General features: G+C 32.7%; 1 protein-coding gene and 1 pseudogene across 1 annotated transcript in view; both read right to left on the reverse strand.

Moving 5' to 3' along the window:
- ROBO1 (roundabout guidance receptor 1) overlaps positions 1–27167 on the reverse strand; it is a 1107232-nt gene that overhangs the window by 755783 nt on the left and 324282 nt on the right. The gene's annotated exons all lie outside the window — the stretch shown is intronic.
- On the reverse strand, positions 11394–11490 carry LOC117014882 (uncharacterized; annotated as a pseudogene).

Below are 27167 nucleotides of genomic sequence, written 5' to 3' on the forward strand. Positions count from 1 at the left end.
ACTGTTTCTCTTTCCTACGCGTTCAGTGTCTATCTATGACAAATCACTCAAGACCTTTCTTCTCCGTCCAGGAATCCTCAAGTTACTACATGTTGGGACTGTCTTTCCTCCTTGTCCCATATATCATTTGGTCATAGACAGAATAAATATCTATGATAGGTAGAATAAATATGACTACAATGCCATTGAGCCTACCTGGTAGAGTAAATTGGAAATTAAGAAATGCTGATGTAGTTCCACAGAACTTGCTATAGCTTTACTACTTTGAGGACTGTGTGGGATTTGGGGAAAGTGAATTTCGATAATCACGTTCTGAAGAGATTATTACAATTTAATAACTCAAAGGAAGGGTGAAAAGTTTGAGCTGAGTCTCTTAACTGTTATGTGTTGGTTACTCTTAATGAATGAGAAAATAACTAATACTCAGTGGTTAAAAGAATAGGCTCTAAATAGGTTGTGTTTTTTCAATCTACGTTCCACTTTTTACAAGCAGTGATCTCGGGCACATTGATTGTTCAAGCACTTTGTGCTTCAGGTTCCTTCCACCTTTGAACAAATGAAGATTAATAATAATAACTCTTTCATCCGAACAGTTTGAGAATTCAATGAGAATATTTATACACAGTGCTTAGAATATAAACGAGCATATAGTAAAAGCTAAATGTCAGGTTCTTATTATGTCTAGAGGGCATTATTCAACTCCTCCATGTATTGTCATCCTGTTAAAATCTGCCTTCTGTGTCATTCAGCTGAAACTGCCTTCACAAAGATCACTATTGACCAACTAAATGACAAATTCAGAGGCCCATTTTTATTTCCTGTTATATACAGCCCTTCCCAACATTTGACAGTTTATCTCTCTGAGCTTCTTAAAATTCTGCTATCTTTTGTCTTCTGTGAACAGCCACTTTTCCTAGCACTTTACATATTAAACCGTTAATTGCTTCCCTTTCTACCTTTTTTAAAATGATAATGTCATTTACTTCAAATCTTGCAACCATTGCCAGTATGCCAGGCACTTTGAGGTACATTTCCATGACATATCTAATTCCAGAAATACAGACTTAACTTCAAAATGTGTGCTATATATTTTTATTTTAATGCATAGGGCCAGAAACAGAACTCATTAAATTTCCCTTTCACTAACCTCCCCTGAATTCCCTATAGAAAATATATCCCCATCTACACCCCTGAAATTCTTCAAGGCTTCTTTGACTCTTTCTAGCATGCCTTAAATTAAATTCATCCCTGGTTGGGACAATTCCAGTTTACAACCGTCATTTCATCTCCATTATTAACAGAAACCTCTTTTACTCTCAAAAGTGTCCTGATGTGAATGCTGTATTACATCATTAACCTAATCGTGTTAGGCTTCCATTCTACATCACAGTCATCATCAGAATTGATTTTTCTCCCCACCCTCTGTAGTTTAGACTTCTCCTTTTTTTTTTTTCTTTCTGGATGCTATCAAGAGTCTTTTCGAAGATCATTGTTACCAATGTATTTCTGATTATTATATTTTCTATAAGGCTGTTACAATGATCGCCCTAAAAAATAAGCCTCGTATTGTTATCTCCCTTCGTAATGATTCTCATTCTCACTGAGTTCCCTACAATAAAAAGTCCAACACCCTCTTTCAACTATCATCCATTTGTTTATCTTGTTCTCCTGCTACCTTTAGATTCAAAGACAGGTCATATACTAGAGTAGAGGTTTTAGATTAGATAATACAAATTTAATAAAGAGTAGACAAGTAGTAATGACTTTCTACAATAATGTCTATGGAATAAATGCTAGCAGACTGATAAAATACTACAGATCAGTCATTGAAGAAGGATGATATGCGTTCCTACTTCCCTAACAGGGCTACTGTAAAATTCAAATGCAACAAAGTGAGCATGTTTAAAATCACCGTATAAAGCCCATGACTACTGTTTTTGTTATTGTCATTTTTCCATCTCCCACCCAAAGCAAAGGCATTTATTATTTATAGATGCTTTTGTCAAGTATAGAAATATTCACATAAGCTTCCCTGCTATTTGACAGGCAGAAAGTGTACTCTCCAAAAATTAAATTTTTTGAGATTTCCATTGTCAAACTTTCCTTTCTTTAAAATGAAATTATACATTTAGGACCTATATTTTCTCCATATTTAATAGTAATCAAAATCCTTAAATGTGTACAATCTAAAATCTAATATTAACTTTTCAAGATTTTACATTTTACAAATTTATAGATAGTCAAATTACTTTCCTGACTTTTAAAACTGTATTTGGGCTGATACCTCATCAGAAATGTGTGCAAATTTCATCACCATTATCTCTAGAAAGCAATGTATTGTGGAGTATATTAAGTAAATTCCTCACCCTCTAACAATGACAACACAGAGCTAGGAATACATATAAGTAGAAAATACCAAGATCAATAAAAATACAGAATCAGTAGAGCATAAATGTACATAAATATATACGTGTATTTATAATATACAAACACACACAGGCGGTGTGGTAAAAATAATACGGTAAATGTTTAAATAAAAAAAAAACATCACAGTAAAAGACACATTAACATTAATCCCCTCAAAATATCCCCCTTTGCTTTGAACACACTTATCCCATTGTTCTTGCCACTTTCTGTAGCAGTTCTGGAAGTCCTCTTTCATGAGTGTCTTTAGTTGCACTGTTGTGGCTGCTTCAATGTCCTGAATCAATTCAAAACGTTTTCCTTTCATGGTCATTTTGACTTTGGGGAAGAGCCAGAAGTCACATGCCATCAGATCTGGTGAATAAGGTGGATGAGAACACACCGTAATGTTTTCATTTGACAGATGTTGCCGTACCAGAAGCGATGTGTGACATGGAACATTGTCATGATGGAGGATGAGGTAAAGACACTCACAAAAGAGGACTTCCAGAACTGCTTCAAAAGTGGCAAGAACAATGGGATAAGTGTGTTCAAAGTGAGGGGGAGGATTTTGGGAGGGATAAATGGCAATGTGTCTTTTACTGTAATAGTTTTCTGTTTTCTTTAATTTAAACATTCACCGTATTTTTGTATCACACCTTGGGTGTGTGTGTGTATGTGTGTATGTAATATGTATATATGAACTATATATACGTACATTTTTACCATAATTTAAGTGCATGCATATGCTCACAAATGACTTTTTTGGGGTTACTGACTAGTCACCTATATATGAATTAGCTTGGATGACAGGAAATTGCCTTTTTAGAAAAGGATAGTTGACTATAAACAGTTTCCAATGATTGAACCTAATAGAAAATGGGAATTGGCTAAGAACATTTAAATAATTTTATTCATAAATTAGAACTTGTGTACACTTCAAAATGAAAATTTAAGAGAATATCATTTTATGGATAAAGAAGCTAATATAATATTTAACTGGGTATACATAATGGGATAATATACCAAGTATTATTCCTTTGTGATATAATGTTAACATTGTTGTTCATTTCTTCTATGATTTATACATTTGTTAATCTTTGGACAGATTGTCATGTAAGCCCTTTTAAAATAAATAATTTTGTAATTTGAAATCATGTCTAAATTTCAGTAAATAATCTGAAACATTGTATTTTATCATTATGTTTTAGGGAAAAAAACAGTAGACCCATTTCAAAGACAGTAACTTGGCAATTGTTTTCATGATTATAGTTAATCAAATTTGTGGACTTTTTAGTTGACAAAGTTATAAATGTATAAAAATGTTAGGTTGGAAGCGGTCAAAAGTGGTCTAAGCCCTGTATTTTATAGATGAAGAAACTGAGATGAAATGACTTAGAATAGTAATTTTGTTATTTGGAATAATTATTAGAAACTTGAAGACAAAGGGAAAAAAAAGAAAAATTAATAGGTGTACATAACCAAAGCGATATTTGCATTGGACCCTATAGTACTTTGGGAACAGAATTTGTTGATAGAGCATTGAACCTGTAACACATTTACTAAGTAATACACTCACTGGACAAAGAGAGGGCAATATTACAAGTGACAATACCCGGGCCTTAAGAAAATATAGGATGATGATCTATCTATCTATCTATCTATCTATCTACCTATCTATTATCTATCTATCATCTCAAAGTGAAAAAATAATTTGTTAAATTCAATTATAAATTCTCCTGGTGACTGGACTTACATGTATTTTTAAAACTAATTCTATTGGCCTTATGTAATCATGATACTATGTCTAGTACAAAGGGTTCGATGTTTCATTTATACTAAGTTTAAAACATTTTAGATAACGTAATGGAGACACATAATTTAATATCACATTTAGCCTAGTAATATTTTCATTTTTCAGAGAGTGGCATCATTGCACTGAAACCATTCATGGTGAGAAGTCTCTCTAAATAGTGGGCCAGAAGACACAGTAAATTTTTTTTTCTCTGAAGAATGAATTTAATATTTTAACATAGTGGATTTTAAAGGGTGGAATCATTGAGGTTATGGAGTAAAATCACAAGACTTCTGTAGTAATGTTCTGATTCACAGGACATTTTTATTATTTCAGAGAACAGATTTAATTTTATTTTTAAATAACCCTTTCTGTCTGATTTTCACTCCTCTGATAATTCCACTTTTGGAATCAAGCTGTTTCTCTCTAAAGTCTCTAAGATTCACAACTTCTAGAGCTTACCACTATGTAGTATCAGTTACCATGAAGTGTAGTGACATGTATTTTCATCGAGTTTTAGAGAAAATAACGTGAAATTACAAGACATAGGACCGTTCAAACTCAATTACTTACTGAAGTCAAACACAGTGTGTGAATGTAGACAAATTATTTAAACTTTCACCTTTCAGTTTCCTTATCTGGAAATGGGGATGATAATAATGACACATTTCCACACTGTTACTGTGTTGGCAAATAGATGACCTATGAGCACAGCCTTTCATGAACTTTAACGTGCAAAGTAAATCCTATTGATACTTTGGGAAAATGAAGAGTTATATCAACGTTAACATTTTGACAGATTAAAATTATTTTGAAAATTATTTTGATAACATCCACAGCCATTATTATATGTGGTTATATATGACTATTAAAGGGAAAAATGAACTACAATCTACTTTTTATAGATAGAAATTATAATTCCACATATGGCAAGTTTAAAAAATTAAGCCACTAAAAATATAAAAATAAAATATTTTAATTTTCAATTCATTATATCAATATACACAGTACCATTCCAAGGTAATGAGTTGTTGCACTAACCTTGTATCTAAAGAGAGAAATTTTCACTATTTGCCATAACCTGGAATCAATCATTTTACTTATCACAGAGCAAAGAGTTACACTTAAATAAACTCAACTTCCCTAAAAATTTATTAGAATTAAACCTTCATATAACTGACTTATTCTAGTTTAATAGATAAAAAAACATTTTTAATCGTGCATTTCTAATGCAGTTCAAAATTTTGAAGAATTTCTCAACCAGAATTTTTCAAACTTTTCACTTTCTAAAGCCATTTGAAATTTTATAGTAACTGAAATGTTATATAAAATGATCCATAACAATACTTTTGATGACAAGACTGGTCCAAACGATATTTTATTTTCTCTCTTGCTCTCCCTTCCAAAGAAAGATAAAGGGAAAAAAAAAATCTTAGTATTGCTTAGGAGAACTATTTGAATTAATTTAAAGTTTTTTGGGGACCATGATCAAAGGAGCAAATGAACTCACACAAAAATCAGAGTAGATCATTTTACCTGACTGCAGTGAATTCATCAGACAGTTGTCTGGGTCACTGGTGAAAGATGAGAGGCACAGGAGAGGTTGGAGTAAACTCTTGGCAAACTTGGAAAATCTAAGAAATCTGTGTCTATATATGATTAGAAAATAACTAAGGGAACAGAACATATTGGAGCTAAGGAAATGATGGTTGATAGGGCAATGTTTTCAAAAGGAGGGGAACAAAGGCTAGAGGGGTAGTAAGAAGAGATTCTAGGTTAAGTTAAAAGTAGGATATTTTAAAATCCAAAAACCTAACAGAAAATGTAACAGTGTCTAAAGTAGAATGTAATGCAAACATTATTCAATTAGCTTAAACCTGCTTAATGTGGACAACATATTTGGGGAGAATTAGAGGAACATAAAAAATAAGCACATTTTGGTTCTAAAATATTTAGCTTGATATTAACTAGAGGTGAGGACTAGTAAAAAATCTGGAATTCTTCAGAAGAGAGGACATAGTAAAAAAATCTTGGAAATGATTAAAAGTTCAGATGGAGTAGATATAAACTAAAGAAAGTGACTGATATAATGGTCTGCGAAGACTTCCATCACAAATGGCAGAAGCAGAAACTGATAAGAAAGGGATGGACTGATATAAAGGTCACTATGCTTCTGTGGAGTCTTATTAGGAAGAAAATATCTTATATAAGGGTAATAGATGTGTCTAATCAAATACTAAATAATCAACAAGAAAGGGAAAGAACATATCAAAAGTCAGATTTGAAGGGGTGGATAATTACTTTAAGTTGTAGTAGGGAGATCACTAAACTTTGAACATCTGGTTAAAGTAGAGAAACTCTGTGAGGATGCTGCCATGTTTATCATAAGAAAAACTTAAGCAAACAGAAAAAAACATTCTGCAGCTTGTGCAAATGCCAAACTGAATGCTTCAGCATTTTGCAGGGCAAAGATTACAAGGTAATGAATGATGACCCTCTGAATTTAGATGTCTCTTAGTACTACAGGAAAACACTAGAGGAATTGGAATAGTTGCTGAAGCAAATCAAGAGAAGTTAGATGGCAATCAGATCTCTGTTTTGGTGTAGAAACAATAATATTTCTTTAATAGAAAATTTTGGATGCGACTTGGCACATAAGAGATTTCAGGTCAGAAAAGAGTTTGATAGTCTGTGTGTAAGGACAACCTAAGAATGTGTATATGTCCTGTTAAAATGTTCACACAATTTGATCTTCATATTCACATAAAATGCAATAAAATCAATTGATTTTGACAGAAAGAACACATAAGCTAAGTAAATTTTAGCAAGTCAGTTAAAAACTTTCAAAATATCTACTTGATATTACAGGGCTCTTTTAAAAATCAAATGAATGCACTAAAATAAAGTATAGGCACACACACACATTCTTTGACATAAACAATTTTTGGACATAAGGAAGCAACTATATAAGGAGATATACAAGAATCATGTTTCTGTCCATTATTAATTTTTAATAATGTGAGAACTCAATTTCATAACCTAAACACTATTCATTCTGAATGAAATGGACTAATGAACTTATTGTTGGACATCTTATTGTTTTTGTTTTATTCTTTATTAGTTTCAAGCATACAGAACAACATAGTGGTCAGACATTTGCATAACAAACAATGTGATAACATGAACAAGTCTACTACCCAACCTAACACTGTATATAATCATTAGAACATTATTGACTATATTCCCCAGGATGCATTACACATCCACATGATTAGTTTTAAAATTATAGTTAACATTCAACGTGACTCTATAGTCGTCTCCGGTGCACAGTGTAGTGGTCAGACACCTACATAATTTACGAAGTGATCACCCCAAAAAGCCCACCACCCACCTGACTCCACACACCACTGACCTCACTCCCCATACTGCACGCCACATCCCAGTGACGCTCCTGTAATTATCAATTTGCACTTCTTAATGGCTTTCCTTTCCCCTCTGGCATCCCAACCCCCCTTCCATCTAGTAACCATCAGTTTGTTCTCTGCATCTATGGGTCTGCTTTATTTGTTTGTTTATTTTGTTCTTTAGATTCTACATATAAGAGAGATCGTAGAATATTTGTCTTTCTCAGTCTGACTTATTTCACTTAGTGTAATACCTTATTAAGTCCATTCATGTGTTGCAAATGGTAATATTTCATTCTTTTTTTTTACGGTTGAATAATATTCCAATGTATATATGCACCACCTCTTCTTTATCCAATTGCGTTTGATGGGCATTTTGGTTGTTTCCATATCTTGGCTATTGTAAATAGTGCTGCAGTGAACATAGGGGTGCATATATTTTTCAAATTAATGTTTTGGATTTTTCTGGATAAATACCCAGGAATGGAATTGGTGGGTCATAAGGCAGTCTTATTTTTAATTTTTTGAGGAACCTCCATACTGCTTTCCATAGTGGCTGACCGATTTGTAATCCCATGAACAGTGCACGGGGGTTGGGTTCCCTTTTCTCCACTTTCTTGCCAACACCTGTTGTTTGTTGATTTATTGACAAGCCCATTCTGATAGGTGTGAGGTGATATCTCATTGTGGTTTTAATTTGCATTTCTCTGATGATTAGTGATATTGAACATCTTTTCATATGTCTATTGGCCATCTGTATGTCCTCCTTGGAAAAATGTCTATTCAGGTCCTGTTACCATTTTTTTATTGGATTGCTTTTTTGGTGTTGAACTGCATGACTTTTTCATAGATTTTGAATATTAATCCCTTATCACATATATCATTGGTGAATATCTTCTCCCATTCAGTAGGATGTCTTTCATTTTGTTGATGGTTTCCTTTGCTGTGTAAAAATATTTTAGTTTGATGTAGTCCCGTTTGCCTATTTTTTTCTTTTGTTTTCGTTGCCCAAGGAGGCACATCAGTAAAAATATTACTGAAGTTAATGTCTGAGAGTTTACAGTCTGTGTTTACTTCTAGGAACTTTATGGTTTCAGGTTTTATACTTAAGTTTGTAATCCATTTTGAATTTATTCTTGTATATAGGATAAGAAGTTGGTCCAGTTTCATTTTTTTGTATGTATCTGTCCAGTTTTCCCAGCACCATTAATTGAACAGACTTTTTTTTTTTTTGTAATGTCTTTGTGTGGTTTTGAAATCAGGATAAGGGTGGCCTTATAGAATGAGTTGGGAGCCTTCCCACCTCTTGAAATTTTTGGAAAAGTTTGAGAAGAATAAGTGTTAATTCTTTTTTGAATACTTGGCAGAATTCACCAGTGAAGTCATCTGGTCCAGGACTTTGATTGTTGGGAGATTGTTGATTACAGATTTGATTCCATTAGTAGTAATCAGTTGATTCAGATTTTCTGTTTCTTTTTGATTCAATCTTGGAAGATTGTATGCTTCTAGGAATTTATCCATTTCTTCTAGATTGTCCAATTTGTTGTTGCATAATTGCTTGTAGCATTTTCTTTAAAAATTTTGTATTACTATGGTGTCCCTTGTCACTTCTCCTCTTTCATATCTGATTTTATTTATTTGGGTCCTCTCTCGTTTTTTCTTGATGAGTTTGGTTAATGGTTTATGAATTTTGTTTATCTTTTCAAAGAAATAGTTCTTGGTTTCATTGATATTTTCTATTGATTTTTTAGCTTCTATTTCTTTTATTTCCACTCTGATCTTTATTATATCCTCCCTTCTACTCACTTTGGGCTTTGTTTGCTTTTCTTTTTTCCAGTTCCCTTAGGTATAAAGTTAGACTTTATATTTGATATGTTTTCCTTGTTTCTTGAAGTAGGCCTGCATTGCTATGAATTTACCTCTTAGGACTGATTGTACTGTGTCCCGTATATTGTGGGTTGTTGTGTTTTTACTTTCGTTAACCCATTCAGTGTTTAGTATCATGTAATTTAGCCTGTGTGTGTGTGTGTGTGTGTGTGTGTGTGTGTGTGTGTTGGAATTGATTTCCAGTTTCACACCATGGTGGTCAGAGAAGACATGGTCATAAAAGACAAATACTTGATGTAATTTCAATCTTCCTAAATTTATTGAGACTTGTTTTGTGGCCTAACATGTGGTCTGTCTTGGAAAATGTTTCATGTGTACTTGAAAAGAATATATATTTTGCTGCTTTGAAGTAAAATACTCTAAAAATATCAATTAAACCCATGTGATCTAGTGTATCATTTGAGGCTTAAGTTTCCTTGTTGATTTTCTGTCTGGGAGATCTATCCTTTGGTGTCAGTGGGGTGTTAAAGTCCCCTACTATGACTGCATTATTGGTGATCTCTCCCTTTATGTCAGTCCATACTTGTTTTATATATTTAGGTGCTCCTATGTTGGGTGCACACATGTTTACTAGTGGTTATGTCCTCTTGCTGGATTGGGACCTTTATCATTATGTAATATCCTTCTTTGTTCCTTATTATAGTCTTTGTTTTAAAATCTATTTTGTCTGATATAAATATTGCTACCCTAGATTTTTTTTTTATTTCCATTTGCATGAAATATCTTTTTCCATTTCTTTACTTTCAGTCTATGTGTCTCTTGTGATCTGAGGTGGTCTCTTGTAAACTGTATATGTTTGGGTTTTGTTTTCTTATCCATTCAGCTAACCTACGTCTTTTGATTGGAACATTTAATCCATTAACATTTAAACTGATTATTGATTGGTACATAGTGATTGCCATTTTATTTTTCATATTTTTGATCTTCTTTTGTTTGTTTGTTTTCCTTTTTATTCTTCTTTCAGTTGTCCTTTTAACATTTCTTGTAATACTGGCTTGGTGGTAATGAATTTCTTTAGCTTTTTCTTGTCCTGGAAGCTCTTTACCTCTCCTGCCATTTTAAATGATAACCTTGCTGGGTAGAGTGGTCTTGTTTGTATGCCCTTGCTTGTGATCACTTCAATTATTTCCTGCCACTCCCTTCTGGCCTGCAAAGTTTCTCTTAAGAAATTAGCTGATAGTCTTGTGGGAGCTCCCTTATAGGAAACTAATTGTCTTTTTCTCTCTGTTTTTAAGATTCTGTCTTTGTTTATAATCTTTGCCATGTTTTTATAATGTGGCTTGTTGTGGTCCTGTTTGGCTTTACCTTGTTTGGGAATCTTTTCACTTCCTGGGCTTCTTTATCTATTTCCTTTGCCAGATTAGGGAAGTTTTCAGTCATTATTTCTTCAAATAGGTTTTCAATCTCTTGCTCACTCTTTTTTCCTTCTGGTAGCCCTATAAAACAAATGTTGTCACACTTGATGTTTTCCCAAAGGTCCCTTAAACTATCTTTACTTTTTCTTTTTGTTGTTCTGATTGGGTGCTTTCTGCTCCCTTGTCTTCTAAATTGCTGATTCACTCCTCTGTTTCATCTAATCTGCTGTTGATTCCTTCTACTGTATTCTTCATTTTAGTTATTGTATTCTTTATTTCTGACTGGTTCTTTTCTATGGTTTCTATGGCTTTCTTTATTTATGCTTACTATCTCTTTGTTGAAGTTTTTCACTATGTTTCTTAAGCATTCTTATAACCAATGTTTTAAACTCTGTCTCTGGTAGGTTGATTGCCTCCATTTCATTCAGGCTTTTTTTTTTTTTTTTTCTCTTATTCTTTTCTTTGGGACATGTGTCTTTGTTTCCTCCTTCAGGCTCCCTGTCTGTGTTTGCTTCTATGTATTAGGTAGGTCTCCTATGTCTCTTAGTAAAAAATACGGAACACTTCACAAATTTATGTGTCATTCTTGTGCAGGGGCCATGCTAATCTTTCATTCCAATTTTAGTATATGTGTTTCTGTTACCTCTTATTCTCTATAGAAATGTCATCTGTGAAAACTAAAACTATCATCACCTTTAATGATGTTAATAGGCAGGTGCTAGTGAGTGTTAAAAAAACACAGAGTATTTGAAATTTAAACCACAATCTTAATCAGTTATTTCAACTGGTATTTTAATGTATATGTTCTGATATATAAATTATCTTTTATTAGCACAATGTGTGTAATATGGTGACACAAAATACAGTTGCACCTATATTAATTACACCTAGTAGAAATTATGGGATCTAAATCACTAGAGTATCATTTTTATTTTTAATAGTCAAGATAATAAGAAACAACATTTCAACATCTTGCATTGTATGTTAGAAGGAGAACTGTGCATTTTTGGCATCATAGATCTCCATATTCTTTTCCAGACCCCTTAGAATAAAAATTTTCCCATCTGATAAGAGGGCCAATAAAAAGAAATACATGGCAGAAATACCTGAAAATAAATTAAATTTTCTTTCAAATATAACATTTCATATGCTTATAGCATAAAGTATAAAGATATAAAGAAGGAAATAAAAAATTCTTATAATTCCAATCACTGTTATCATCTACATATATTTCCTTTCAATATTTCTATCCTATGCATAGGCATTTATTTTTATTTATATAGTAGAGATTACACTAAATACAAATTTTTCCACCATATATTTTCTGCATAATATTATAACCTGTTTTTCTGACATTATTAAGAAAAAAACATAAACATTACTTTACTTGTTGTATGATTCTGTTTTAGGATTATGTCCTAATTTATTTAACCAATGCTCTATCACTGGATATTAGTCCATCTATTATTTATTCAAAATGATCACTGATTACCAGAGGGGGGAAAATTTCTCTGTGAAAAACAGACTAAAAACCTATTTACTGAAATAGTAATTTCCTCAAATTTATTGTATAAGAATACATCTAGTGTATAAACGTTTAAGAGCATGTTGGAAGCCTTAAAATATATAAATATTTGTTGTGTTTGCTACAATGATTAGTCAATAGGCTCCAAAAACTACAGCTAAATTTTCAGCTCAGGAGCTAGGCACATTCATCAGCTATCATGCTGCAAATTATGAATACTTTCTTTCAGCTGGTAAACATTTTGCCATTTGTGGCCCTGGATAAACATTTTCCAGGGTACTCTACTTATGGAGAAACATCTGAAAAGGATCAGCACACTGGACAAGCAAAATTTACTACGAAATTAATTTACTACATGATCAGACACATCCCATTAGACAAAAGATCTTCAATTATTCATGAAACAAAAATTAGCAACATCAACCTTAAATTCAAAACAAGCAACAAAATAAATAAGCAGGCGTTCAGACAGTCGGACAAATTAACCATGACTCATATAATCAGTAAGCCTGGGATATTGAGCACTTGAACATTCGATAAAAAACAAACATTCAGAGACTAGGGGAATTTAATGCCAGACAAATGACAATGATAAAATTTTAACCAAGGGTTGTCTAATCCTGATTCTACCACTTTGGGTCTTTGGACTATGTTACTTAACCTCTCTTCATCTGTAAAATGGGGAAAACCTCCTAGGTTTACTGAGAAATTTAAATAAGTTAAAATAAATTAGTATTTACAACAGCATTCAGTGAAGAATGAGCACTTAATGAGCTCAAAACAAGATTGTAGGTAGTCACCAACTGGCAGTTAGTTAGCAGTTAGAAAAGAAACAGTTTTTACTCTTCCGTATACTATTAGCTTTTAATTGTTATTAGTTATCCACTGCCAAATTTCTGATAGTGCTAGATTAAGATTTATTCTTATTGAATAAATCTTTTGATGCATGATTAATGAAAAATGATTTTCAATCATTTAATTTCTGCAATTTGAAGAATGAAGAAATGTCTCTTCTGTTCTTTCTTCCTCCCAGTTCAGCACCCCCCCTTTCTACTGTATTTTTTATTAACCTCAAAAAATAAGTAAGTATATAATATGCTATCATATATATGTATCATATTTATATATATATGTATACAGGAAATTAAAAGGAGATGAATCATACTAAAATCATGTGTATTTCAATACATAAGGAATGCTAGGGCATATACTGAAGATATAAAATAGTCATATGTTTGCCACCATATGCAGAATCACTGTGAATATGAAAGCTAAAAATGTAGACTGATACAGGCATGTACTATTATCGACTCCCAAATAAAATGAGACACTTTTGTCTATGATGTGTCTGAGCCAAAGAAAGTGGAATCTTTCCTCCTTTCTCAAGGTAGTTGTGTAATAAGCAGTACTATAGAAAACAGAATTAGCTTCTCTGTTCATATAATTAAAGACACTATATTTGCCTACATGAATTCTCAGTGGGATTTTTGAAAGATTTTCATTCGGGGGAATCACCCTAAAAATTGCAGGACATACGGAATCTCTGGTTTCTACCCATTAAATGCTGGTGGCAATGCCTCTTCGATAATTACAACTTAATGCCTATGTAAATTTCCAGACTATCCTTAAGAGCATGAGTTTTATTTGTTTTATTTGTTACTGCCACCCCCAAGGAGGCTTTTAGACATTTGTATCTTAATAGTGCTCCATCAATGAAATTTTAATAGCACAGATATACTGTGCTTTATATGTATAAATGTACAATTTGTTCACCCCAATAGGATCAAATTTTCTCCCTCTCGGGGATGAAAACTTCCCCATAGAGAGTGTCTGCCTTAAGACGTCTGGACCACCCCCAGGGAGAACCACAGCTCATGCTGAAAAATAGAACAGGTCATGATGCCAGAGTCGTGTCAGGCTTGCATTCTGGGGTCTTCTGATCAATAATACGTTCCCTAGTCTGTGGCAATGTGTGCTCACAGCTCATCTGAGACAGCAGTAAATAGAGAAATGTGAGATGCTGTAAGTTTGTGTATATGCATAACTAGACTGAGCCTATAAAAGCGTCAGATCATTTCATTCTTTTGCTCAACCCCCTTTAGTGGCTTCCCCTTTTATTTTGATTAAAATCTCAAACTCTTGCATTGGTCTATAAGGCCCCACATGATCTGTTCCCGCCTCAAGCTCTTATTGAAATCTGGGCACAATGACTTCTGAGCACACACCAATGAACAAGCCAAGCACAATCTTTATATGCAATGCTTTGTATTTACTGCACCCACATTTTACAACACTCGTCCCTCTGATAGGAGCTGAGCTTCCTTGTTTCTTTCAGGTCTGTTAATTTGTTCAGTGAGTGAATATATACTGATTAAACATGTATTTGGAAATCAAAGGTGATTCTTTACATTCTAGCATGTACATGATTACTCATGAGGACTGCCAGAATACTTGAAATTACTTATAAACCGAAAATGACCACATTTCTAACACTCTATAAAATTTACCTTAAAAACATCAAGATTGTTTTTAATAGAAAAATAAAAAAACAATCTTGATGCTTTCGGGTTGACAGAAGAGCATGGGGTCCTTACATTGAGCATAAATTAAAGGTGTTTCATATATTCCCACCTGTAGATATTTTTATTTTCTATTTATATATCATTACATGAATGAGACTATGAAATTCACTTACATTGTTCTTTATAATAAAAATTGTGACAGGCTTTTTACAGGTGGTTGCAAACATGATCCAAAAAAATGACATTAAAGACCTGAGTTACTGATTCACTCACATGAGATCCTTATGTAGCCAAGCAGAATTCATAATACTGAGGTTTATTGGGTACACATTCACCCCTGGCTTCATATTTAATTACTTATTCAGAAAAGCTTGCTGTGTGCCAATCAGTTCTCCAAATTATGTCACCAAATGTAAATTTATTTCAAAATACAGTAAATGTGAGTTCTTCAGCCAAACTGTTAAATTAGAAAAATATTACAGTCATTAAAACAAATTCAACAGTTTGAATTATTCCTTATACATAAAAATCAAAGTGTTAAAATATTTTCCAAGTTTTTCTATCAATTTCCTGAGTTACTCTATAAAAAATTGTATCTTTTACAGCCCTACGAGACACACACACACACACACACACACACACACACACACCCAGATTGCATATTTAACAAATGATAGTATCAACAGATATACATTGCATTATATTTGGCAGAAATCTGACAAAATTTTGTATTTTAATCCCCCAAACTGCCTTCACATTTCAGGTTCTTTTCTATGTGAAAACATTTTACTTCTCCTATCAACACACTAAACATTTGCACTTATACTTTGAAAGTTTTTCTTTACAAACTTCAAGGCAAACGTTCATAATAGGAGTAGTTTTCAGTTTTTTACTAAGTATTGATAACAAGTTAGTATTTAGAGGTGAGAATTTGATTTTAAGTCATTTATATTAGAATGTTTTTGTGATTTTATATAATACGGGTTACATATTGGGGAAAATGTGCATTCTAAATAATATTTAGAATAATTGTTCCTTCAAATATGAGTATTATGTTGAATGAACACATAAAGACACTGTTAAAATTTTGACTATTTGGATAATTAGTGTCTAAATGTGTAAATGGAGGGGTTTTCGTAAGTAAGTCAATGATTTGTTAAAGGTAATTCTAAGATACCCTCTTACTTTTGCTTAAGTTTTGTGGGTCCCTCATCTTGCAATGAATAATTTTAATTTTAGAAGTACAATTTGACAAAAGGAAGGAAATAGCACTGTGAACATTTACTATTCGATGAATATTGATCGATTTCTTGTCAGAGAAGATTTAAAGCTGAAACTATAAATATATAAAATAAAACATATATATATATATATATATATATATATATATACACATACACATACATACACACACGTATATGTAAATTTGACATAACAAAGAAAACCCAAAATTTAGCTCTATAGTCAAAAGTTAATCACTTGGAATTATTATTTTTTTTTAATTCAGTAGCTAGTTTCTAAGAATTACTGATTTTAAAAAAATTAGCATTCCACTTCTGGGGTATTTAGCCAAAGAAATCCAAAACACTAATTCAAAAAGATATATGCACCCCTATGTTCATTGCAGCACTATTCACAATAGACCAGATAGGGAAGCAACCCAAGTGCCCATTAAGAGATGACTGGATAAAAAAAGATGTGGTGCGTATATACAATGGGATACTACTCAGCCATAAAAAAGAATGAAATCTTACTATTTGCGACAACATGGATGGACCTAGAGGGTATTATGCTACATGAAATAAGTCAGACTGAGAAAGAGAAATACCATAGTATCTCACTTATATGTGGAATCTAAAGAACAAAATAAACAAAACAGAAATAGACTCATAGATACAGAGAACAAACTTATGGTTACTAGATGGGACAGGGGTTGAGGGCCTGGGTTAGAAAAATGAAGTGATTAAGAAAGTACCAACTGGTGCTTACAAAATAGTTACAGGGATGTAAAACACCGCAAAGAGAATGTAGTCAACAATACTGCAATAACTGTACATTCCCAGGTGGGTACTAGACTAAGTGGTGGCTGGGGTGCAGGGGGAGAGTGTCACTGCATAAATACATAAATGTGTAACCACCATGCTGCATGCTGTATAAAATAATATTGCATGTCAACCGTAACTGAAAAAAGTAAATAAAATGTTTTTAAAAATAATTAGCCCTAATCTCCCCAAGCTTACTGTTTGCAGAATGTTTGTCCATTCATTCATTCATGAATTCATTATTTATATCTATATTAAGTTTCCGTCTCTAAAATGTATTGTTAAATTGGGTTTTACTATGAAGATGCTACAGTTAGCTAAAATTTAAAGGCTAAAAGATTTAATTCTTGATGTTTAGGTTTCCACATTTTGCTGATTTAAGCACTCAACATCTTCTGAGATTAGACAGCCTTAAACGTGAATTAGGTCTACTTTCTTCCTCATAAAAATGTTTAATAATAGCAGAGGGAAAATTAAGCCTTTTGGTAAATGGTTAATATTGCGTATATGAACACTTTAGATAATGAAGAGGAAGAAAGAGAATCCCTTAAGTTTGAAGCGTTTTAATTAATTAAGTTCCTGAAAGAATTTAAGTAACTTTGAATATTAATACACATTCAACGTGTATTTATAAACAAAAGTATAGGCCCATCATAGATCAGTAATTAGAGCAGTCAGTATCCTTCTTAATCTAGAATGTTAGAAAAAGGAGAAAGGTGATAAATATGATACTTTTAAAACCAAGAAATCTTCAATAATTTCTAGCACATAAAATCAGACTACATAGCAATAAAGATAAAACAAATTATTGGTAAAGACAAAGTATTTGAATTTCTCTAATTTTCTAATCCTGGCATGATTTACAAGAACCTTACGTGCTCTTTCAAGTAACTTTGCAAAGAAAATTAACCATACTTATTCTTGGAGAATCTGTGTTTGTATGTGTGTACACATAAACATATGTAATACATGTATGTACACAGATGCACACATGTATGTAAGACACATGTATGTGTCTTACATGTTTAACTGATTATTAATTTACATTTCTAAACATATCTTGACTCTTTTACAATTAGTATATACTATATAACCTATTATTAAGTGTGTTTTATAAAAATTTATGAGAGTATAAATCTCAAAATACAAGATAATTGTCTTTCTCAACACTTATCACAGTACCACATGAATTTATGTGAGAATTAGAGGAAAATAAACATAAATAAGACTAGATTTATGATTTGATTTGAATTTGACTATTTTTCAACCTGGAGTGAATTTCCTATTCCATTAAATATATTCCAAAATATATCTATTTCCCAAATTCTTGTCTGTCACGGTAGCCAACAATTTTCTTGATATTACAGACCTTAATAGATACGTATCACCGTTCTTTCAATGCCACCTTGATGTTAAGTTTTCCCATTGTATACAGTGATCTGGGTTCCGTACCAGCCAAGGATTATGTTCTCAGGAAACAACTACCTCCCCATTGGTAAATATTACAGAGACATACGTGCAATACATAAAGAAGTATTTTGTGAAGAAAATTTTAACGTCAATAATCACACCACCAAAAATAATCATAACTACTACTAACAGAATCACCAGTGTTTGAAATTTGTGTGAAAAAACATATGGTCAGTGTGGTTAATGGTAGAAAACATATTTTATCTTGACTTAACAGAGAAAAACAGAGACCCAGAGAAATTAAGTCAGTTCTCACAACATGTAGGTGGAGAGATTGGATTTGGACTTTGGTATGTCTGTCTCTAGGGTACCTGCTCTTATAGGGTCCACATGATATAATGATTTTGAAATACATTGGAGATTTCTTAACTGTTTTTCCCCAAAATTAAATTTGGGTTTGGGCTTACAATCATTTTACTCTAAATTAAGTATTACTTTTCATAGGGAAATAATTTTGATGATGATTTTCATGATGTCTTCATTTATCGAAGAAGAAATTTCCTTGGCAGTGACTGACAAAATTTCTGGCTAGGCTCATAACCTTCTTGCCCATAAACTTTGTTCAGGTTACAATGCTACTCTATGATGATTTAACCATTACATGATTCAGGTTAATGGGCTGCCAAAATGTTTTCAAATTATCGCTCACTCTCCCTCAATCCACTTCTAAGTTACACAGTTTTATGTCACAAAAGAACCCCCATCCTTCTCTCTGATTCAAAAAATACTGTAACCAAACTAGACATAGTAATACTAGCAATTTTGTGGATTTGTTTCTTCATGATAAAAATGAGAGATGAAACAGGACAACTCTACTTTTGAGCCTGCTCAGCATTTTCTTACATTAATTAAACAACACCAAACTGACATAGCGTGAGAAAAGCTTAAAGGTGAGAGTGTTGTACAGATTCATAGAAAAAAATATGTTGGCAGGGATTTTGGACAAGTTATGGCAGTGATATATTCATCACCACATTTCCTTAGGCATACTAGTCTACTACACTACACTGTCCAAAACTAACTGAGCTCTAGCACATAAAAATTTTTTAACACTTCTGTAACCTAAGAACAATTTTAAATGGAAAATAATAGGTGGTTTCTAAGAAGTACTAGTGAACAGGAAAATTTTGAACTTGTCTTTATTTCAAAATCACAAGTTTTCAAAGACATTCTATTCTTAGGTGTAGTTTTACTATACCCTTGGGCTAATCTTTTATGAGTCAAATCTCTAATTTTAAAATCAAAGACAGTTATAAAATAGTAGTCAACCGACAGAAATAAGCTACATAGCCAAATTTGTTGGTCCACATCTGTTCCATAAGATGGGGGAAAAAAAAATCTTATAGACTCCCTATCTTTCAGTCTCCTTCAAATTTATGAGTAAATTACTTAGAACCAAAATATCATATCTGAAATCAATATAGAGGCGGTAGTTAAAATCACCATGTTGGAATAATTTAATTTCTCTGCTGCAAAAGCCAGGATGAATGCTGAATTTAGCAAAACTGACGTTACAGATATTCATCCTCTTCTTCCTTTTGGGTTACTCACCTTTTTACAATATCATTTTATGTTTAATTTCTATCTGTTTTATCAAAATGGGATCATAGTTGTTGTTTCTTTATTATTATTTTGAAATACTGTTTCTATAGCATTTTAACTTTTCAATATGGAATGGTTTGAGAATGGATTACCTGAGAAATTGCTTTTCTATTCATGTGTGTGACAGCTGAGTTCAGCTGTTTTCTTAAGTGCCTATGGAACAGCTGAGTTGCTTTCTCCTGGTCCTCAGATTTGAGACTAAGGGAACTTGAGGCAACAAATTTACCCAGGAATGTAAATGACCAAGGAATTTACATTCTTTTCATCTGCTACAGCTTTAAGTTATTGACCTTTGTCGCATAACTACTGGCAACATCATCTTCTACAACTCTTGTCTTCTCTGCATATAAATGTATATGTTAACACAACTATACCCACCATAATTATGTGTTAGGAGCTCAGGGCAATCCAAAACACAAAATAGGCATGGTCCAAATTGAAGTCTCAGTCTTACAAACTTTAATTGCAAAATCCTTATCTGTCCTCTGGTGTTTGTGTTTGTCCTGAGACAACAGGCATAGCTATCTATGGGGAGAAATGGAATGCAACAAAGTTGCTCTTATGTTGTTACAGTCTCAGATTTCCTTAGGAGTAGACAAAATGATTTCATGTCAACCATTGAAGCCGGCTCATGTTCTGTCATCAGTTAAAACTTGGTTTTTTGAAACATCAAGTATTGATCAAATGGAAAAGGGCACAGGAAGAACATGTCTGTGTGGCTGCATTAATAATTTCATTGTCTATAAAGCATATACTTGCCATGAGCATTTAATAAAACTACAGTAGAATACAATCATTGGTATGTCTAAAAAATGTTATTTTAATGTTATATGGCTTCAGATCAAATATATCTTAACTTACAGAAATGAAGTAACGAAATAGGCATGTGTGGTCAAATGTATTTGATTTTAGTTTTCTTGCTATAATTATTAAACTGTCTCTCTGGAACTTTCTTGTAAGAAATAATAGCATAAATATTCTAATTATTCTTCATCACCTTCAGTTAAATGGAAAATGCATGATTTATCCCATTGAAATTATGGCCATATATTTCAACTACATTTACAAAGAATTACTGATAGAGAATACATTAGTTTTGCATACCACAAATGATCGTACCACAAATGATCATGGACATGAACATTATATTGTTCCCCATAAAAAGAATTTGCCAGAGTTTCACTATGACATATTATGCATCTTTAAAGTGTCATGATATAAAGATAATCTGTGTTCCCTGAACTTTTCTAATGTAGTACATGCACTATCTACCCTGACTGAAACTGGTAGCTCAGACGGTTGCAGGAAGGAAGATTTGTTCTGCAAATGGAACAGTGTCCATGGCATGTGACCATATCTGGTTCTGTCTTTTCATCTTAAAGGGAACCCTCTATGCTCTTTCTCTCACAGGGGTCAGGCACCCCTGTGTCTGCTCATAAATCCTATCAATTTCTTCTGTTTCCCAGTTGTCTGTATTGTACTGTTGACTTCAGACTGTGTTTTAGAATACTAATCTTTGGCTAGGTGACTCACTACTTAAACATTAGTTCACTTATACATAAATCTATTGATTTGGGGTGTCAACCTTATTATCTGATCAACACTGCAAGAATATTTTCTTGCTGGGTGTAAAAGGAATAAGAAATAGTAAAGATTCTTTCTTTGTATATTTATATTATAGATTAAAGCTATGTACTGTTTTACTTACTGAACATGGTATTTCTTTGTAAATAGTATTTCTCAAAAAATCATCAAATGTGAAGTGTAAGGAAAGATTAGAACAGACAAAGAATACACGGAGAAACATTGTTTTTCAATAAAAACATTGTAGGCCTATTCACATGGCTCCTAGCTTTACAAAACTAGCACTCTGAAAGAAGAGTTAAAAACTGTTTTTTAGTATTAAGCTGATGGGATTGTGTACTGTAGGATTTTCTCATTAAAGTGGCAAAGATAAAACATAAAATTGGAGAAAGATCAATGGTAACTAAGTTTTTAAAAGCTTTTTAAAATTTATTTTAAATGATTTCAGTGTATCTCTAAAGGACGTGTCTTGAATAATTCTAATGTTTCAAAATTTTTCTGCAAGAAATATTTGACCTGTGGACAGTGACAGAAAAAAATGAGCAGATGATTAAAAATAACTGCAGAAAAAACAAGACAAACAAAAACTCATTGACATCAAACAACAGTATGATGGTTACCAGAAGGAAAGGCACATGGGGAGAGGTAGAAAAGGGTAAAAAGGGTCCAAAAAATGGTGACAGAAGGAGATTTGACTCTGGCTGATGAACACACAATGCAATATGCAGATAACATATTAGGCAATTGTACACCACTTGAAACCTATATAATTTTATTAATCAATGTCACCTCAATAAATTTAATAATATTTAAATAAATTACTTCAGAGAGTTTATCTGAAAATGTTGAGATGAGAAGTTAAAAATACAATATCAAAATACAAACACTCCGTGGTATATTTATGGAGGGATTTTTTTTCCAGAGGGAAGAAGTTTGGGCAATCTTAAAGGGAACTGTGTGTGTGTGTGTGTGTGTGTGTGTGTGTGTGTGTGTGTGTGTGTGTGTGTCTGGCAGTGGTAGTGGTGGAGGGTTCCATAAATAAATGGGACAATTTAAGCCTAAGGTGGTTCAGCCACAGCGAATTATTCCAGGAAATATGTTTCTTAGGTTTACGAGTTCAAGGGCAAGAAAAAAGTTCACATTTGAAGCATTTCTATAAAGGTTCTGGGAATTTTCTGATTAAATTAGAGTTTTAATAATGTGATCCAGCTTTTTTTTATATATAATTCTTTTTATCTTTCATTATACTTTTGTAAAATTCCCTCTGCAAGTTTGATAGGGAGGTAGAAACAAGGAATTACAAACACATTTCTTAAAATCTGAAATTCTAGAACAGAAAAGACTATGTGGATTCTTATAATACTCACATAAGCCATTCAGAGGTGGCAATAAATGGATGGTATACATAAAATTCACAATTTTTGGATTTTATCTTGTTGAAATATACTAGAAACTTTACTTTCCTATAGCATAATGAAATTCTGCTTATATAGACTTTGAGGGAGGAATAAATTATACAAACTTATAATCGTGTTGATCTTATCGTGTTGTTTCACTTGTGTGAATCTGAAGAGCAGACAGATTTTACTTGCTCAGTAAAATTCTCTCCAATTCATTACTGCATACTTCATTTCATTCTGACAGTGATTTTCTTTCTGTGTTCTTTCCTGCTTAGATTAGATAGTATTGTTATGTTATGTTATGTCTGTGATCCAGTCTTTTCATTGCATGATATGGTTGCCTTAAAAATAAAAACAACTAACATATTTATTTTTTTAAATGAGAAACGCCACGAAAAGTATTTAAAAAATAAGTAGAGATTATAGTTATTCACAGTAGTCAATGAAAACTCTTCATAACTTGGAGTATTTCCTTTTCATTGAATTTCTTTTTATACATTATTTAATCAATAAATGTTCATTGAATATATGTATTTCCCAGAAACTTGACTAAAGCTGAGGAAAGAAACAATAATGAGACAGAGAGAAAGAGAGAGAGAGAGAGAGAGAGAGAGAGAGAGAGAGAGAGAGAGAAAGAGAGAGATCTTGACTTCTTGGAGTTTACATTCTATTGGTGAAGCAATAAACATATAAATAAATATACAATAAAAAGCTACATAATGATAATTTCTATAACAAACAGGACTAGAAGATTGAGAGTTATATGGCATGCAATGCTTTTTATTCTGAGAAGGCCTTTATAAGTTCTTTTTTGAGTCATAATATATATAAATCTGTACAACTTATCTTTCTTCACCAAATGCTACATTTTAAGCATTTTTATGCTGCTATTATGTTTGAAAATGATTACGTTTTACAGAATCTACTCTAATCACTTAACTTTCTATATTTTGCATGTATATATTTTTTGCAATAATTAATACTTTGATGAAGATCTTTGTACAAAAATTATTTTCAAACAATAAGGCCATACTTAGCAATTTTTCATAGTCCAAAGAATTTGATACACTGACTTATACTCTCAAATTTGATTTGTATTTTTGAAGAGGTCATTAATTTAAGCAAATAGTCACTGAGTTTCTACAATGTGTTTGGAGTGCTACTGAATGCTAAAAATGATAGAGTCTCTTCCTTGAGTTCACAATGTCAGGAAAGAGGCAAAATTATAAACATGTGCAAAAAGTTAAATACTGAAATAAATGATCAAGTTCTAGTTATTGAAAAAAATGTAAGCAAAGGAAACATTTAAGGGCACTAAAGTCAAATAACAAATGCTACCCATTTGATTGTAGAAGAATGTCTAATAATCTCTAATTTTTTTATGTTTTCAGGAGTTCATGAATGAAATATGATTTAAAAAGTTTAATAAAATCTCTGATATATCAACAAAAAACATGAATCAGCTCAGACATTAAGATTCATACCAAAAGCTCTGACTTAACATTCTTTGAAAATTAGAAAATATGAATGAAATTTCTTACCTCGATTTTCATTACTACCACTTTAGGTATACTATATAACTCTTAATTCATTAGGAAATTGATTATCTCTCTAAATATATTTTGCAAATTCCCCCCAAAAGATATCTATTAAGTTAAATATAAGCTTTCTTTCACAATTTACTCACTGTTGGGAATCAATTGATCTGTATCTCAACAGAAATTCTTTTAATTGAGAAATTCTCAATGAATTGTCTCTGCTTTTCTCACGCAAGCTCTTCAGTGCAAGGCTGTACTTGGATCACTCAATTTTGTGTTTACCAGAGATTTTTTGAAAAGTAAAAGGTTGAAACACATGAGTTTAAGATTTTGTATTACCTCTCCTGTCTTACTGTATGGTGGCATTGCAGACCACCATAGTGATCATAAAATAGGAAATTACAGTTCAGTCACCTCTTGAGGAGTCAAATAATTTGAAAACAGACATCTTTTCCTGTACATTAAGAACAATTGTTTTATCATAATTCTACCCATTTTCCCATCCCATCTTATCCCCAATTTTTTCCCTAGCATTATTTCCTTAAAAACATATTTTTTTAAATTTTGGGAATACTCAAACTTGCTATTTGTAACTCACTACTAGTCCTTTAATGGAACTTATTTACACCAATCAGGAGGAAGACTTTGGGAATGGCGACATGAAGAAAATAACATTTTGAGCAATTGCTTTCAAAATGGACTCAAAACTGACTCAAGAACTGGGGTATGGGATTTTCACAGTCAGATTGATCTCTGAGGCGAGCTTTCTGCAAATGGAAAGGACACTGTGTTTGAAGTCTAAACACTTTGATTATAGAGCTGAGTCTGTAAACTAACTGAGTGAATGTTCTGAAGCAAAGCATTTAACTTTTTGGTCTAGCAGTTTGCTCTTTAAATGGAAGTAGCCATAGTTATCCTTGCTAAGCATGGAATTACTGTAGATATGTGGATATGAAGATAATGGATATAAAGATAGAAATGTATGAGGCTAGACGAGCAAAAAGTATAACAAATAAGGACTGGAGTGATTACATTTAAGTCTAAAGTGTGGAGTAAAACTGATGAATCTTCGACTTTGAGGAGGAATGAATTCCTCATTCAGTATTCTCCAGTGGGGATGCAAAATTTAGACTTTATGGTTTCACATTAGAACAGTGAGAGGGGAGCATCAAGGCAACCTGAACTTCCAGAGAAGAAACGGCCAATAAGATTAATCACTTATTATGTTTGGTTGGTGTAAATATCATACCTATAGGTGTGCTTTTTCTGAATCATGAAGAGAAAATAGGAGAGATTAATTTTTTTTTTAAAAAAAGGAAAAATAAAAAGAAAGATAAAAGGCCAGTAATAATTGATTACTGAGCAATTCCATTGGGAGCTGGGCAGGTTAAACTGATACCTTTTCCAGCTTGTATGGCTTCCAATCCCCATGGTTCTATCTATCAGATCATTCCAACTCCCACTCACGCCAGTAAACAGAACCGTAAATGGGCTAAAGCCACGATTAAAGCAAAAGTCATAAGCTTATTAATAGTTTTAAGGTTAATTTGAATCTTAACCTTAAATGGGAGGAAGTTCCAGTAAAATAGGTTGACTGGCGTACCTCCTCTGAGCATGTAACAATATTGTAAAAGAAGCATTCCTCTTCTCCAAACAGATTCTTGGGTCCATTTCTGTATCTCATTTTTAAAAACAGATATAGGGAAGGAAAATGTTTGTACTTCTAAACTTAATTAAAGGAATATATCTCCATCTAAGCCTTCTACACACACACACACACACACACACACACACACACACACACACACACACAAGTGGGACCATTCCACCTATGGCGGCCTGTGGGATGACAAAAGGGAGTAAAGACAGTGGCTGCATCTGGCCAATTAGCTCAGAGGGAAACACATGTCAAAACCATTTCCTTCTCCTGTCATGATATCAGAAACAGTTCAGCTCTATAACTAAAATATTAGTTTAGATACTGCATGCCTTAAATACATAAACACATTTAATAGTGAAGTTGTAGAGGTCTCGCTTTCCCATAGGGAAAGAATAAAGATAATGGCTCTAAAGAGTGATGTGTTTCTCAACCTGCAACTCCTAACTGTAAAGCATCAACTCTTAAGTCATTCAAACCAGAGTTCATATAACATTTGTTATTTCTAATTTTACCTTTTTGTTACCCTCAGAACAAAATGCTAGATGTAAGATTTTTTTTACATAGTTAGCATTTGAATATCAACAAATCTCAGCAACATATTTGAGCCTTATGTAGAATAGACAATGTTAACTTACATACATGGCCTTTGGATCTACCTGCTCAAAGTCCTCACAAGTCTCAGGAACTGTAAGAGTTAACTAGAGAAACCAAGCAAAAGTCTTGCAATAAAATCCAGAATGATATTTCAGATGTGTGGAGCGTACAGAAGGTGGAGCCCATTTATTCTGCATGCATATTTAACGGGTAAAAATATTTTTAAGTCTGAAAACCACCACTGAGAAATGCTGTGAACTGCAAAGCTAGGCAGACCCGATGCATTCCTAAATGTAAAGAAGAAAGAAAGAAATGCATCAAGATTCAAGAACCCTGGTTACTCACGATTCTTTTCACCTCTCCACCTTGACCCAGCTTTCATTCTG

The sequence above is a fragment of the Rhinolophus ferrumequinum genome, chromosome 2 (genome assembly GCF_004115265.2).
Source record: "Rhinolophus ferrumequinum isolate MPI-CBG mRhiFer1 chromosome 2, mRhiFer1_v1.p, whole genome shotgun sequence".
Lineage (NCBI taxonomy): Eukaryota > Metazoa > Chordata > Mammalia > Chiroptera > Rhinolophidae > Rhinolophus > Rhinolophus ferrumequinum.